The sequence below is a fragment of the Dipodomys merriami genome, unplaced genomic scaffold, assembly GCF_024711535.1.
Source record: "Dipodomys merriami isolate MVZ:Mamm:240054 unplaced genomic scaffold, mDipMer1.0.p SCAF_195, whole genome shotgun sequence".
Taxonomy (NCBI): Eukaryota; Metazoa; Chordata; class Mammalia; order Rodentia; family Heteromyidae; genus Dipodomys; species Dipodomys merriami.
In genome coordinates, this window is record NW_027203326.1 from 617,921 (window position 1) to 623,266 (window position 5,346).

General features: G+C 36.0%; 1 non-coding gene across 1 annotated transcript; it reads right to left on the reverse strand.

Moving 5' to 3' along the window:
• Positions 1-3,897: 3,897 nt before the first annotated feature.
• On the reverse strand, positions 3,898-4,004 carry LOC138831410 (U6 spliceosomal RNA). Its single transcript, XR_011373282.1, has one exon. It is a non-coding gene; the product is annotated as a U6 spliceosomal RNA (small nuclear RNA).
• Positions 4,005-5,346: the final 1,342 nt, after the last annotated feature.

A 5,346-nucleotide genomic window follows, 5' to 3' on the forward strand; every position in this document is an offset into this window, starting at 1 on the left:
TCCCAAATTCTTGGAATTACAAGCCTATACCACCACACCAAGTTCCTTTGATTTTTTTATAAGAGTTATAATAGTTATGAAGTAGTATCATACTAATTTTCAATTGCATTTCTCTAATGACTTCTGTTCAGAAAACAAGCTAGCATAGAAATGGTATTAAACAAAACTTTTTAAACTCACTGGTGATTTTCAGGGCTATTTGGAAAACATGTCTATTCAGAACTTTTGTCCATTTTTAATCAAGTTCCTTGTTAATCTCATCAGTAATCTCTACATAGAAAATCAATAATTAATTAAAGACAGTAGAAAGACAAAATGAGCAACTCCTAATATTTTTCAATGTTTAATAACATGATATTGCTTAAATCATTTTGTGTTTATGCTTGAGACTATATAACTCAATTTAGTTCGACCTTTTATAAGGCTATATATATGCTATATATATGTGTGTGTGTGTGTGTGTGTGTATATATATATATATATATATATATATATATATATATAACGCCATATGATTGCTCTTTCCAAAGCCTGCATGTCTAATTTTCCTGGTCTCATGTAGTTCAGATTTCAAACTGAAGAATAAATTGAAGGAAGCAACCAAAAAATAAAGTAACCCTCATCTGATGATGCCTCTACTAGAATGAGGAAAGAGTTCATCCTGCTAAGGACATATGATAGGATATTAAAAAGAGAATTCATTCTTCTAGGTCTTCCCTATCTTTGCAAATTAAATGATGTAAAACAAAATATACTGCTCAGTTACTTTTAGGTTTTATCAGTTTTGCACATTTTCATATGGACTTCACCTCAGTCTACAACATTCCTTCATTATTCTCTCCTTGATATTTTTACACTATCAAGACATAAGATAACCAGTTTGATTTACAGCATGTGAAGTTATCCACCTGGCTTCCATGGGAGCAAAACATAGTCAATGGATAACATTACTTCTGGTTTCTCACTACATGTAATGATTTCTGTAATATATATCACATTCTGTTTAGTATTTAAAAAAACTGTTAGCCGGCACTGGTGGCTCATGCCTTTAATCCTAGCTACTGAGGAGGCTGATATTTGAGGATTGTGGTTCAAACCCAGCCCGGGCATGAGACTCTTATCTCAAAAAAAAAACAAAAAAAAACTAGAAAACTGGATATGGTGCTGTGGCTCAAGTGGTAGAGCGCTAGCCTTGAAGTGAAGAGCTGAGGGACAGCACCCAAGCCCAGATTTCAAGCCCTACAACCAACAACAACAACAAAAATCCCGGTGGCTAAGCTGAAACCTCATTCATAGAAGTTTATGTTAATTATTTCACCAGTTTTATGTCTCTTAGTTTTTAAGAAAACGTTTACTATAATGCTAATGTTATTCCCATTTTAGTGTTGAGAAAATTGTAATTAAAAGAACTAAGCTCATGGCCTAAAGACACACAGGAGGAAGGAAATGAGCCAAAGTTTTCAAAAACCTTTCAGCAATACAAAAATGGTACGTAAAATCTCTCCATTCTCTTATACTCTCAATTCAATATTCATATTGTCCAATAACTAATAGCATAACAATTATTGCCCATGGTGTGGGGAAATCTGTGGGGAACACAGGTAGCAAAGATGGCCCTGAGAGGAAGTTGAGTGGGCAAAGCCAGATTTGTTTAGGTTCTGTGTGTAAACAACTCATGGAAGCTTAGGTGCATGATAAAGTATTGCCTTTCAGTGATTGGTTGCTTCCATTTCCTTCCCTCCCATGCAGTCTTTTGCTTTAAAAAGGGGATGCTCCCTGTTAATAAAGGATTTCCTCCTTGGTTTGACTCCCTGCTGCATCTGATTGTCTCCTGGGCTAAGGGACCTGGAGAACAGGCAAGCAGCGGCACTTTGCACTTACTTTTCCTCTTACCCCAACTGTCCAAAGACGGACGAAGACCCAACACATGGTAATTGCTTTCTGCCACATTTTGTCTTCAACACAGACTGTGTTGGTGACATTGTGTTATCATGCCCAGACTGAGATTATAAATTGAGGTCCAAAGAGAGCCCAATTTCTTCTGTCCCACAGTTCTGGTATCCTTTTAAAAAAGTACTTAAACTTTTAAATACCATCACTTACTGTCTTGTAAGAATCCCAAAATGAAATAAATTCACATAAAATCACTCCAAAATGCTTTAAAAGTAGGAAATGATAAAAGAGGATTAAGTGAAGTAAAGTTTCTTCTACTTTTAAAATTATCCTTAAAGCCTTGTTTGGGTTGGTCACACCTGTAATCCTGCCCACTTGGCATATCTACTCAGGAGCTTGAGATCTGTGGATAAGTGTTGGAAGCCAATGAGGGGAAAAAATAATTCATAAAACTATTTTTTTTTAATGTGAATGAACTAGAAAAGGGCCAGGAATGGAAATGTAGCTGATATAATAGCTCACTAATCTAGAGCAGAAAGGCCTAGCAAGACCTTGAAGCCCTGAGTTCAAACTGAGCACACCAACAAACAGGCATGCACATCACTCATGTGCTCGTGTGCACATACACACACACACACACACACACACATACTTATTCAAAAGATCTTCAGGTCAGTGTTTTGTATTAATTTCTTTGTTAACGTTATTATATGGGTAAAATAATAGCAATAAACTATTCTAGCCCAGAACATTTTTATTGTCTGCCGTGGGGCTTGAACTCTGGGCCTGGTCACTGTCCCTCAGCTCTTCAGCTCAAGGCGAGCACTCTACCACTTGAGCTACAGCGCCACTTCCGGTTTTCTGGTGGTTTATTGGAGATAGGAGTCTCACGGTCTCTCCTGCCCGGGCTGGCTTTGAACCGTGATCCTCAAATCTCAGCCTCCTGAGTAGCTAGGATTACAGGCGTGAGCCACAAGCGCCGGGCCCTCAGAATATTTTTAAATATTTTTTATTTAAAAAATACTTTACAGAGGGTTTACAGTTACATGAGCAAGATATTGAGTACATTTCCTATGAAGAATTGTTACCTCCCTTTTGTTTTCCCCCCACCATCCCTTCCCTTCCACCTCCACAAGTACACTCCTCACCCCCATCACCCCTCCACCCTAACCCCGCCTAAATTGTAAAGTTAGTATTTCAACATAGTGTCTTGTGCATCTCATTGTTTCAATGTGTCAACCTGTATCTCTATTTAAGCATTTTGTTTTTTCCCTTTCCCTCTTCAAATTAGAGAAGTGTATATACAAGATGCAGGCACACCAACATCAAATACTGTGAAAACAGGGATTATGCTGTGTGGGAAGTCCATATAAAAAACAAAAAAATAACATCATACATTACAAATGCGTTAATAACAACAGCAAGAAAAAAAAAAACACTTGTATTCCTATCTTGAGTTTCATTTAGCTTAACATAACCTTATCTAGTCATATGCATATAGCTTTTGACCATTTCTGCTTATCACAGACATAGATTTACTTATTGCAAATAAGGGATACCATGGACCTATGTTTCTTTGGACTTGGTTTACTTCAGTTAATATAATTTTTCTACGTTTTGCCATTTTATAACAAATTGGGTGATGTCATTCATTCTGATGGACGATAGAATTCCCATACACACACACACACACACACACACACACACACACACAACATATTCTTGATATATTCATCTACTGAGGGGTATCGGGGTTGGTTATATATCTTACCTATGGTAAATAATGCTGCAATAAACATAGTTGTGCTGGTAGTTTTAATATGGTCTTGTTTGTAATCATTTGGGTGAATGCCCAAAAGTGGGATTTTTGGATCATAGGGGAGCAGTATGTGGAATCTTTTGAGGAACTTCCATACTGCTTTCCAAGTGGTTCAACAAGTTTACACTCCCACCAAGAATGCAGGAGGGTTCCATTCTGGCAACATCCCCTCCAGCATCTGTTGTAAAAATTTGGAACAATTCACGAATTTGCCTGTCATCCTTGCGCAGGGACCGTGCTATTCTTCTGCGTATTGTTCCAATTTTAGTGTATGTGCTGCCGAATTGAGCACAAAACATTTTTTATTTATAATGTTTTTCTTAATGTTATTTATATTTATAATGTTTTCTTAATGTTATTTATAATGATTTTCTTAAACTAGATAACTCAACAAAAAGTAAGTTCAAAAGTATTGTCGTGAAATTTTAGAACCATATATTTCTTACATAAGCACACATTTAAGAATAAATTCAAGATTGATATGTCAAAAACAAAATAATTCCAGGTTTTTGTTGTTCAAGAGATATGTAGCAGGAGGAATTCAATTATTCTATACAAGGCACCTGTCATAATGAACACTGAAGCAAGTGTTCAGGTTTGTTAAAGGTTTAATGTTTTGGGCTGAGAAGGTGGATCAGTGGTAGAGCACTTGCCTTGCATGCATGAGGCCCTTGGATAGATTCCTCAGCACCACATAAGTAGAAAAAAGCCCGAAGTGGTGCTGTAGCTCAAGTGGTAGAGTGCTAGCCTTGATCTAAAGAGCCAAGGGACAGAGCCCAGGCCCAGACTTCTGAACTCACAACCAGACCCTCCCCACAAAAAGTTTTAATGTTTTAAATATATTACATTTTGGGAATTTGCTTATATATGCCAAAATTAAGACTTTTGGCAGGTCATAAAACTTTTCCATAATGTATTTAAGATTTATGGTAGCAGATATATACTCCTAAGTATGTACATTTCAGAGTTGATAGAAACATTACTAATGAGAAGTTGCAAAGTCTTTGCGTAAAGAAAGAGTGTGAAAATTTAAGACATTAACTACAAAGTTTCTGTTAAAACTTTAGGGCTTCCTTTCTTTATATGTTAGGGAGGAACAAATGATGACATAAGCCATGTATAAATGATGAGATAAAAAATAAATCTTAATCTAAGAGGGTAACTATAAGACTACTCATAGCCAAAAAAACTCTTGTTGAACATCATAATATTAGCCAGGTTTAAATGTGCAGGAATGTAGTACTCTTCAAATGCTGGAAACACTGGTATTTGGTTTTTATTTTATTAATCATTAACATTTAATTTTTGGTTTAATTTATTTGTAGAATTGTTTTCCTTGTTATAATATAATACAAATTTTTGTGAGTCGTCATTACTATGTACCTTGAGAATGTTACTGGGATGGCCACACCATTTTTTATAGGTGCATGTGAATTTACAAAGAGCAAAATTAAGAACAAAATATTGATTAAAATTTTTCTCAAGTAGAGTCTGAATCAGGATTGTTGATAAATGTCCACACCTAAAATTTTAGCCCTAGGCTGAATCAGTGGTATTCCAGAGTTGGGGCCAGAAAAGTGAGAGACTGTATTTTGCTTAGTTTTTTGTTTGGTTTTGTTGGTTGTGGGGCTTGA